This window comes from Rhinoderma darwinii, chromosome 1 (genome assembly GCF_050947455.1).
Source record: "Rhinoderma darwinii isolate aRhiDar2 chromosome 1, aRhiDar2.hap1, whole genome shotgun sequence".
Lineage (NCBI taxonomy): Eukaryota > Metazoa > Chordata > Amphibia > Anura > Rhinodermatidae > Rhinoderma > Rhinoderma darwinii.
Window position 1 is genome coordinate 608615736 of NC_134687.1, and position 12453 is coordinate 608628188.

The 12453-nt window shown below is 41.9% G+C and overlaps 1 protein-coding gene across 9 annotated transcripts in view; it reads right to left on the bottom strand.

The window, feature by feature from the left end:
• Positions 1-12453, bottom strand: part of NEDD4L (NEDD4 like E3 ubiquitin protein ligase) — a 328543-nt gene that overhangs the window by 79175 nt on the left and 236915 nt on the right. The window lies entirely within an intron of this gene.

A 12453-nucleotide genomic window follows, 5' to 3' on the forward strand; every position in this document is an offset into this window, starting at 1 on the left:
CGGACTTTAAAAAACTAAACTATAGAGAGAACAATAATCGTTCTGCCCTGACCGTAAAAGACGACCAAGTTTTGGAGCTAAAAAGGACAATGTTAAAAAGGTGGAGATTCACTATAAGCCCTGGTGTTGGCTACTTTATTTATGTTTATTTTCACTAACGTGTAGGAAACAGCATTCTATGCCGCTTACTAATATATAGTTATTACAGATCTCTTACCTTTCAACTATTGTAGAAGGAGAGACAACTCATGTGGAACTATGCCCCACCCAATCATGCCCCCACACAGTATCATGCCCCTATAGTGTCCCCATTCAGTATCTGGACTTCATAGTGCCCCAACACAATATCATGCTCCCATATCGCCCCCCCCCCCCACACACACAGTATAACTCCCCTTTAGTGCCCCACACATAGTATAATGCCCCCACAGTTCCTAACCAAAGTAAAATGGCCCTCATGGAGCCTCACACACCGTAGAATGCCCCCAGATTTCCCCCACACATAGATGCACCGCCATAGTGCCTCCATACACCATATCATGCCCCCATAGTGCATCCAATATAGTATAATGCGCTCACAGTACCCCAAGCACACAGTATAATGCCCCCAAAGGATATAAATGGTTTCTTAGTGCCTCCACACACAGTATATTGCCCAATAGTGCCTCACCAAATAGTAGAAGCCCCCCTCACGCACGCACCACACGCATAACACCAGCATAGTGCCCTCACAAACCGTATAATGCCCCTATGGTGCGACACACTATAATTCCCCTATAGTGCCTCCTCACACAGTATAATGCCCCCACACAGTATAATGTGGCATTGTACCTCCTAAAAATAATAAAAGAAACACTCAACTAGCCCGGTTCCCACGACAAATAGAGGAGATTCCTCTTCGCCGGTCTGTGCTGTGTTGCTCAGCGCAGACAGGCACGATGGCAGCTCACGGCTTGCTCACATAGACAATGGTGTAGTAGGAAGTGGACGGCACGTCAGTCAGTGGCCTCCATTGAATAACACTGCGCACAGAACTGGGCATGCACTAGCTTCCATTGCCATAAGAAGTATTTTTCAACAGAGGACACGGATGGACTTGTCTGTTCACAATTCACATGCCCCTTTATCAGTGACCATGTTCACGACGAGAGCGCCATACAATCCGTAGAGAAGGATGTACTAAGTAAATGCTGCTATGTGTTAATATCGCTATTCTAACCTGTAGACATATATTACTTATAATCCTTGTTTCATTATGGTTTTCCATTTGTCCAAAATAAAAAAAATGTTGTCAGTCCCTGATTTTTGGATAAATTGTCCTGAAAAAAAGAAAAAAATCAGGTTGGCAACGCTGAGTGGCATATAGTGCCATTTCCCACACATTAGTGAAAATTAACAAAGTAATCAACCGCTTTAGGCCACATGCACACAATGCCTATTACGTGGAGATTTGCCACACCGATTTTCCTGCGGCAAATTGGTTGCGTAATACAGTACCAGCAAAGTAAATGAGATACCAAGTAATCTCATCTACACGTTGCAGAATATTTCCGCCAGTAAATGTACCAGCGGTGCAGATTTTAAAATCCGGAGACTGTCCATTTATCTTGCGTATCAGTCTCAGAATTGAATCTGACAAGTTTGTAAGAAAACGCACCAAAACATGCAGCATAAAATCCACACAAAAAACACAGTGTAGCTAAACGTTTGACAAACTTCTGACATATCATAGTGACATGTCAGAAGTTTGGATTGGTGGGGGTCCGAGCACTGAGACCCCCACCAATCGCTACGAAGAAGTGCTCGTGTGATCGCTCAGCCGCTTCCTGTCTGTTCGGCTTTTTCCGGAAATAAATGTATCTGTGTACAGACTCAATAGAAAGTCTATGGGCCCGTACTCCGATACATCGACTTTCCGGAAAAAGCCGAACAGACACAAAGCAGCCGAGCGCCCACACGAGGGCTTCAGCTGCTTCGTTCTAGCGATTGGTGGGGGTCTCGGTGCTCGGACCCCCACCAATCCAAACTTCTGACATGTCACTATGGCATGTCAGAAGTTTGTAAAACGTTTAGCTACACTTTAAAAAAACGCAATATCAAGTGCGGATTTTGCCTGTGGTTTGTATGCGTATTCTCCGCATCAAATGATGCAACGTGTGCATGTAGCCTACGGTCGCCCTTTTCTGTCAAGTTGTAACAAATTTTATTCAACCATTTCTTAATGATGATATCTGCAGGCGACATGTAGTATTACTTGACGACCATTCCGATTTTTAGTAATTCTGCGCTCCGACTCCTAAAAGGGCGTTCTAAGCGGGCATTCCTCCTCTATGACGTCTATATAGACAGGAGTTGTACTGATGGGACAACAATTAAGCCCATTCAAATGAAGCTGTCCCAGTGTTACTGATAGGTCAATGCTGTGTGTCATAGCCATGCCCCCTGCAGCCCTGGTACAAGCATAAAAAAAAACAAAAAAAAACTAAAATTCCCTCAGGTTCCAATCCGTGACAAATGACACAGCCTGATGAATGAATACATGAAAACCACAGCCGCCGAAATACATGCGATGTACAAGTGGCAAGCAGAAAATACCCTTTAATCAAGTCTTCACATAGTGGCAGAGAACGCGGCAGACTGTAATGGATATACTATATTTAACACACGTTGATTTGACTCTCAGAATGAGTACAGCAAGTGCCAGCATGGTTTACAGCCATGTAATGTAAATCTGAACCACAAGCTGAAGCGAGAATTGGAGAGTGAATTGTATAAGAAGCATTAACAGTAAACCGCTAATAACTCTGCTTCTGTAATGTATATACTCTACGTAGGGTAATAGGTTTACATGAGTCTCATTTATCAAAAATGTTTAACCGTAAAACTGACCTGGTTTCCCATAGTAACCAATGAGAGCTCAGATTTCATTTTTCTAGTGCACTATAACAAATGAAAGATGCACTGTGATTGGTTGCTATGGTGAAAAAAGAAAATTTTTCTATATCTTGGACAGTTATGAACGTCCCCCTTTTGGCCTTGTTTAGCAAAACGGTCTGTTCTCCATGGCAACCAATCAGAGCACAGCTTTGATTTTTCCAGAGCAGTTTAAGATATGAAAGCCGAGCTGTGATTGGTTGCGAGGGCAACAAGGACAGTTTTCCGGTTAGACAGTTTTGATAAATGAGATCCAGTATGTTTACTTCTAACTCACCCGCTCTGCAAAATAAGCGGGTCCAGGTTCACGCCTTTAATAAATGTCGCATTTTTACGACTCCACTTAGCCACACCCCTTTTTCTAGACCCTCTTCAAAACTGCAGAGTTAGGTGTAAAAAGCGTCTAAAACCCAATAAATTTGGCGAAAAGATGTACGACGTTTCTTGGCACAATTTGATGTTTTCTGCCACATTTTGTTCAGAAAACCTCCCTTCAATCTGTCTAGTATCCCATGTATCGCGCCAAACGTATTCTGTACGGACGTCATGATGCCAAAAGAATAGCGAGAGATAGACTCTAAAAATGACTACGCTAAGCTTCATGCAAACATAGAAAGATTTAAATTACAGATTTTCAGCCCAATGTTCAAAAGTATTCACCCCCCTACCTAAGAAGCGCTTTTGACTTTATAAATGTAATAAAGTAAGTCACTATTCACTGTGTCCTCCCACGGCAGAAGTGGCGGAACCTATAGCTTTGTTCAAACTGAGCTTCCTGCTTCATGAATATAATGCTAGAAGTAAAGACTCACACGAGCAAGCAGTAAAATCGAGGAAGGAGGTGGTAATAAAATTCCATAGCGATAGTTGACAATCCTAAAGGTATAGTAATGGCAGCCATTAGTGGTGGTCACCCAACTCAAACGGATTAATATTAAAAGGGTTCACACAAAAGACTATTCAGGCTTTTATTTTCCATTTAGTTATGTATTTTACTGATAGGGTTAGGGTACACTCAACCGCCCTTTACCTAAATATGGAATTACATGTATCGCATAATCCCGATGCTCGATCTAGAGGCAACGCGACAACGTGTTTGGTAAAACAATGGCTTGACAGGAGCTGCTCAGTCACCTCCAGGGTTAACGGGAGAGACATTTTGCTCTCAGAGGGGATGTGAAATGACCTGTTTATTTCCCAGAGACCGCTATAGGATGTGCAGCTGGTTCGTGATGTCAGCCCAAGTGAAAAGTTATTCCTGGCCGGATGCCTTCTGCTTACTGTGCCAGCTGACCGGGAATACGGGCAAAAGGCGAATGATGGGCCCTCGATCCTGATGTCTAAGTAAGTGCATCCTTCCTTTGTAAAAGACCACAAAACCCAATACACAGGTTGTCCTAAAATGCTATAAACTATGATGATATGACATGGCCCCGACAACTAGCTACGGCAGCGATTTTTATCAACAATTTGAGGCATGTTGGTAATAAAGGCCTATGTATGCATGTATGTATGTATGTATGTATGTATGTATGTATGTATGTATATGTATGCATGTGTGCATGTATGTGTGCGTGTGTATGTATGTATGTATGTATGTATGTATATGTATGCATGTGTGCATGTATGTGTGCGTGTGTATGTGTGCGTGTGTGCGTGCGCGTGGGTGTGTGTGCGCATGTATGTATGTATGTATGTGGGGTGGATTTCGCTAGTATTATAACTGCACACTCACGACCAGTTATGCTGTCCTTATTGGGAGCACAATACTTTTTACCAGTTACTAGATTTGAAGGTTGCGAGACTATGAAAAACCACACAAGATTTATCGAATGTAACTAAAAGGATGGAAACAATAAGGTCAACTAATGGTGGGCACTGTGGTACAGTAATAATTATTGCCGTGTCTGGGGTTGAAATTAGCTTAACTTGTTCTTTGGTCAGGTCTGTGGGTTCCCCTGGTCAAAAACATTTTAAAAAGCCCCGGTTTTTTTCCCCCTTTCTTTTTCCAGGTTAATGGAAAACCGTTTAGAAAAACCATGGTATAGGTAAAAGATGAAAATAGTACAGCTACAATATTTTAAAAAAAATTACAAAGGTCATTCAAATTCAACCATAATTTGCACAAACAATAATGGGAAGTATGAAAATTATACCACTCATACAGTGCCCACATAAAGCCACTAATAAAGTACCCGCAAAAAGATGCTATACAGTGCCCACACAAAACCCCTATACACACTACTCACAATATCTCTATACAGTACTCAAACAAAACCACTACACACAGCGCCCATACAATATGGCCCAGACAAATCCCCTCCACACATTGTTTACACAAAACTAATACACACAGCGCCCATTCAATATCGCTATACAGTTCCCATGCAAAAACCACTACACACAATATCGCTATATAATACTCACACAAAACCCCTACATATAGTGCCCACACAAAATCCCTAAACACAGTGCCCGCACAATATCGCTATATAGTGACCACACTAAACCACTAATGTCCACACAAGATTGCTATACTGTGCCCACACAAAACTGCTACACACAAAATCCCTAGCCAGTGCCCACACAAAACCTCTACAGTGCTCACCCAGTATAGTTATTTAGTGCCCAAACAAAACCCCTACACAGTGACTACACAATATCTCTATACAGCGCCGACACAAAACCCACACACAGTGCTCAACCAGTATTGTTATTCAGTGCCCACACAAAACCCCTACACAAACCATGCCTACACAATATAGCTATACAGTGCCCACACAAAACCCCTACATGCAGTGCTCACACAAAACCCTACACACTGTGCTCACACAAAACCACTATACACAGATACATAACCTTTACACACAGTGTGCATACAATATCGCTATAGTGTCTACACAAAAAACCCTACACACAGCGCCTACAAAAATGTTGCTATGCAGTGCCCACACAAAACCACCTTACAGTGACTAAATAAAACGGCTATACAGTGCCTGAGTAATACCACCATGAATTAGGTCTCTATGTCCGCCAATGTTAATGTCTGAGATTTTAGCCCCTTTAGTTCATCCTGAGGGGGGTGGTGAAGTTTCTGCAATGTTTGTCATTTTACAACCTGGTCATTTGTGCCCTGTGTACTGCAAGAAGAGTGCCACCTCATTATTGCTATATATGTGCCCCAATGGACTCTTTCCTAGAACTTGACATGACTGAGCTGCAGCCAAACAAAACATTTTACATTTGATCCGGGTTGTGTTATTCTGTACTTGGAGCGAGGGTCAATCTAATTTACAAAGGTGAAGTGCCATACAGAAAACGTAACGCAACTGAAACGCCACAACAGTAATGTGTATTAATAAAACACAGGTGTATAGTGGCACCACGTCCAACAGAATCCATATTGTGGATCGCAGGAACAGGCGGGTGAGTGGTCAGCGTTTATACAGGAATTTGTATTTAGGTCTTGTTCACATGGCGCTCAAAAAAAGCGACGCGTAAACGCGTCAAAAACGCTGAAGTTTTTGCAAAGAGCTTTTTAAAGTACAGGCTTTTTCGACGCGTTTTTTGCCACACTGATTCGGCACATTATCGGGTGCGTAAATAGGACTCTTTTTGACTATAGGAATTAGGCGCGTTTTGCATGCCAAGAGTTGACCTGACGCTTCTTTTTTTACACAACGCGTTTTTTACACACGCGAGCATAAAGAAAACGCATCGTACGCAATACAATGTGTTTTCCAATTGATGTTAACGGGAAGCTTAAAACAAGCGTTTGACGTGGTTTTTCGGCGCGTAAAATGTGGCAAAAACGCGTCGAATACACATCGTGTGAACAAGGCCTTATACAGTAAATAGAAGAAAAATTCTAATGTTTGCCATGTCTCACCACCAGGGGGCTCCCTATTACCAAGGGGGATTAACAGTCAAAACTAGCATCCAATCAGTGAGGATTACATTAGCTGGCATGTCACACAATGTACCGATCATGCCAGCTCACAACGTGTACATAATTTTCACAAACTGCACTTTTACAGCTGAACACCATAGAAAGAGGAGGAAACCTATTTCACCGTAACCAATTGTCCGGCACAAACCATAATTAAAGGCGGTGGTGACCTCAGATGGTACCAGCATAATGTAGCTGGAGAAGAAACAACAATATAACATCTTTAGTGCCCATCATCTGCTGGGTAAAGTAGGCATACCTACAAACGTATGTAGATGTTAAAGAAGAATTAGTATATGTGGTGCCATGTGAAATGTTAAATACTTTTGTGTCAAAAAAGACAAAAGTATAATAGGTATGATACCTTTATTGGCTAACCATAAAAGTTCTATATGCGGCTTTCAGAGCACAGAGGCCCCTTCTTCAGGCAGTTTACAAATGAATGACTTAGAAAAAAGCACAACATTTAGATGTTACACAAAGACAATTAGTACATGAGGTGATACATCATTAAGATAAGCCGGGGCAATAAAACTGAGGTTATAGGGGTGATGACTTAGGAGTTAAGGCATCTGGAGTCAGTCTGATGGTGGACGTGACGTGTGTCCATGTAGTGGCTCATAAATCCTGGTGTTAGATTGAGGCCTTGTGTCAATGACTGGAATTTTATCATCATCTTGAATGCCTGGTGCCATCTTGGTGCCAAATGCGTAAGGAAAAGTCAATGCCCAATGTCACCTATAACAACCTGGATGACAATAGGAGATACAGATGCCAGCAATAATGCCCTCATAACTGTGCAGTCAGAGTCTACATAATAGTTTCATTCATAGTGCCCTCCCAACACAAAACCCCAATACCGATGCCAGCCACAGTGCCCTCCCAACAATACCAGCCAAATGAAGGTTGGTGGAGACCCCAGGGCTAAAAACTCATTTTCATGAAGGACAGAAATAAGAATTGCCATAATACTTTCCAAATAATTGTGCCTAAATAAGACCAATATTCAGCACCAAATAAAGTACAACAAACACAGTGCCCACATAATGCCTAAAAAAGTACCAAAATAAAAGTTCTGTACCTTTGGCACATTAGGATGTGTGTGGTATTGCATTGCAGCTCAGCCATATTTACTTCAATAGAGCGGAGCTGCACTTCCAGACGCAACCAATGGGCAGGCCTGGCGCGGTTTCTTAAAAATGTTTAAAAAAAGCAGCCATGTTTTTCTAATCCTGGACCCCTCTGATCACAGTATATAAAAAAACAAAAAACGTTTGATAGCTACCTAATTTTACTTTGTGTTTAATTTCCTCACAATTTCCAAAATCTCTGCTTGCTGTCCGTGAACGAGAACATTCTATTTTACATTGAGAGTCAATAAACCTGTACATACCTAGTCCTGCTCTCAGCTGAGAAGTGGATACAACTGTATACCTAGGCAATGCTCTGTGAGCTAAACACATCAGCAGCAGCTGTACAAATCTTTATGATGGTTTACTACAATGTATCAATCTGGAGCCCAGGCTGTTTAGCTCGCAGAGCATTGTCTAGACTGGATACAATTATATTCACTGCTCAGCTGTGAGCAGGCCTAGCTATGTACAGGTTTACTGCCTCTTAATGTAAAGAGTGTTCTTATTCACTGACAGCAAACCTATCTTGAAAACGGTGAGGAATTAAAAAAACACAGAAAATATATATAAGAAAGGTGTAGAACTTTCTACTTGTAGTGATTAAGTGTCATTTATATAAAACTGGGAAAACCCTTAAAGAGGACCTGTCTGATCTCCCGACATACCCGTTTCCGTAAATAATTGTATTCCCCCATGAAATGATTCTGTAGCATCTTTTCTTAGACCTCTACGTTATGCCGTTCCTCTGTTATTTCTCCTAGAAATTTAGGAATAGATTGACAACTGGTTGTTGCCATTCCCCTTGTCAAAGGGACGTGTCCCTACACAGTCTCACTCGGTCACCACTGATTGGACGGTGTCAGTGTAGGGACACACCCCCAACTGGTAACACCCAGCTGTCAATTTATTCATACATTTCTAGGAGGAATAACAGAGGAGCAGCACAACAGAGTTCTAAAGAAAGATGCTCCAGAATTTGTATTATTTCATGAGGAATACAATTATTTATTAAAACAGACATGTCCGGAGAGGTGACCGCTCCTCTTTAAGTCTTCTGGGATGAAAAGTTATTAAGTTGCTCTTTAAATACGTGATTGGATTAAATTAGGAATTCTCTGGATGAAACGCCCATTAACCTGGTCTGCCGGGACGGCTCTGGACATCAGGTGACAGGTCTTACCCAGGCCCTTAGCATTTCATAACAGTATATATATATATATATATATATATATATATCTACAGAATACATTCAAATATATTCACAGGAGTGTAAACCGCCGCTGCACGATGATCCCGGATCCCATCAGCCAGGGAGTGAAGAGTTGTAAAATTCCAACGCTTCTCCGCACACCTCTCAGTGTCACTTGGCCTTCTAAAAAGCAGGCGGAGAAGTTATTTTTAAGGTGCATTTCCGAGAAACCTCTTAAGTAGAGTAGAACGGTGAGGAAATATCGGTTAATCACTTACAACCAGTCACTCAATGGAATTTACGCCTGGACTTTGAGAACACAGTTACATGATGTTTTCTTCTCCATTCACATGTAAAGATAAATTCCTGCTTGCACAGAGAAGAGCATTGTGGGAGTTTAGATAAAAATGACACAGAGCTAAGCTGTCTGACAGATGGTTTCCAGCAGAAGTGTGAATGCCGCCATAGTTGTGAATGAAGAATATTACATGACGCAACTAAAATCACTACAAAAATATAGATTTAGTCAATTAAAACAGATACAGAAATAATACTTTTTACTTCTGAAGGTTTGCTACATTTGTTTCCAGTCTAAACAATCCTCTAGAGCCAAACTTTCTGGACTCCAGGCTGATACATTTTACCTGCACTGATACATTGTAGCAAACGTTAACAACTGTAACAAACTACCAGCTGTGAGAAGTATTAGGTTTATACAGGTTTGCAGCCTCGGTATGTACACCAGTATGGTCAGATTCACAGACATCAAGCAAAGATCTTAACAATGGGGAGGAATTGTAACACAAAATATATTGAAAAATTGCAGAGCTTTTTATTTGACAGTTATTAAGCATTATTTCTGGGGGAAAAAACTTTTCCTAAAGAGGAGCGGTCACCTCTCCGGACGGAACTGTTTAGTAAATAATTGTGCTTCCCATGAAAACAATTCTGGAGCATCCTTTCTTAGAACTGTATGTTGTGCCTTTCCTCTGTTATTCCTCCTAGAAATTTATGAATAAATTGACAATTGGGTGTTACCAGTTGGGGGGGGGGGGGTGTCCCTGCACAGACTGACAATGTCCAATCAGTGGTGACAGTGACACGCCCCCCTTTGACAGGTAGAATGGTAACACCCAGTTGAATTCTAGGAGGAACAGCAGCGGAACGGGTCAACGCAGAGTTTTAAGAGACGATGCTCCAGAATTGTTATTTCATTGGGAATAAAAGGATTTACTAAACAGACATGTCAGGAGAAGAGACCGGTCCATTCTAAAGAAAACCCTATCTGAGGGTAGCATAAAGTAGTGAGAGAGACCGCGATTCCAGCATTGGGTCATTTACTTTCAATAATCAGTTGTTTTAATAAAATCCCACTATCTCCTGCAGCGCATATTTACGAGCTACGACTGCTCCCGCCCACCCGTCGCTGACGGACAGCTTTTTCTGTATGCACAGCATGGGGAGAAAGTTGTCAATCCATAGTGTTTGCTCGTTTGTCAATTTATCGCTGCCACGCTTACACAGGGCAATAATCGGAATTGATCGCGCGTGTGAACGCTCTTTCGCCTGATCATTGGCCTGTGTAAAATGGCCTTAAGAAAAAACATTACAGTCAGTCATTTAAGGCGGAGGCTAACCGGGAGTAATACCGAAAATTGTTTTCAGAAAGCAAATAAAAGGACTTGAGATTTTGTGTCTTATATTTACAATCAAAGCCGATAGTTAGGCTGCGTTCACATCTGCGTTGTGGCTACAGTTCTAGCGTATCCGTCAGAGGAGCACAAGAACGGAAGTTAAAGTTTCCGTAAAAAAAAACATTGATTTCAATAGGTTTAATTTTTTGCGTCAGTTGTGCTCAGTTAAGCTCCGTTCCGTCAGGTTTCCATTTTTTGACAGAAGAAATACCGTAGTCTGCTGCGCTATTGTTTCCGTCAAAAATGACTGAAAACTGACAGAAAGGAGCTTTACGGGTCTTTTTTAACATTAAAGTCAATGAATGACTGTTACAAACGGATGGCATATCAGTTAGGGCCTGTAAACATCACTGTTCGCTTTCCGTTCCGGGGTTCCGTCTGAGGTTTCCGTTGGGTGAACCCCGCAACGGAAAATGAAAGTGAAAGCACAGCTTCCGTTTCAGTCACCATTGATCTCAATGGTGACTGAAACATCGCTAATGGTTTCCGTTCGTAAACATTCCGGCAGGTTTCCGGTTTTCCGACGGAATCAATAGCAGAGTCGACTGCGCTATGGAGTCCGTCGGAAAACCGGAAACCTGCCGGAATGGTGACGAACGGAAACCATTAGCGATGTTTCCGTCACCATTGATATCAATGGTGACAAACGGAAGCTGTGGCTTCACTTTCACTTTCCGTTGCGGGGTTCACCCGACGGAAACGTCCAACGGAACCCCGGAACTGAAAGCGAACGGTGATGTGAACAGGCCCTTATGCATTACATTTAACGGATCCGATTTTTTTTTGTGCACATGCGCAGACTAAAAATGAAAGCAAGAAAGATGCAAAGATAAAAACGGATCCGTTAAAAACGGAGTATAACTGATGACAAACGGACACAAAACTGAAAGAAGAGTCAGTTTTTTGACAGATCCGGTAAACTGATCTGTCAAAAACAAAACATATTTTACCTACCATTGCATTCAGTCTGGTATCAGTCACTCTGTCCGTTTTATTTTAATTTCAACGGATCCGCTAAAACAGATGCCACAACGCAGATGTGAACGAAGCCTACCAAAATTGGAGCTCATATAAGGCCCCCTGGACCAACAAGGTTCTCTAGTACTCTACATTCAGCATCAATGGCAGTCATCATGGTGAAATCATTGTAGCTGGGCAGCCTGGCATACGATACAGACGTTCTGCATTAGGACCTCCACGGGGACCTCTGGGTGACTGATATAACAAGATATCGGCCGGTTATATAAAGCCGTGTTTACCGAGGGAAGGCATTGCGTAGTGACGACACTCCGTGAGCATGGTAGGACCCTATGACCCACATTTCATTTCCCAGTGTATTCCAGATTTTGGCAAAAATGTCCTAAGTGATGACGTGTGCCATTTTACTGTTCAAATTTGTGACTTTTCTTGTCACTTGCCAAATTAGAGGGGGAGGAGACATTAAATGGAATCGGTGGAAATCTCTCCGACTGAGCATTTAATTTCCAAACTGACTGTTTAAGATACCCCAAAATTATTATGAGAGGTCTCACTTTTTTTTTTTTAATTACTCGA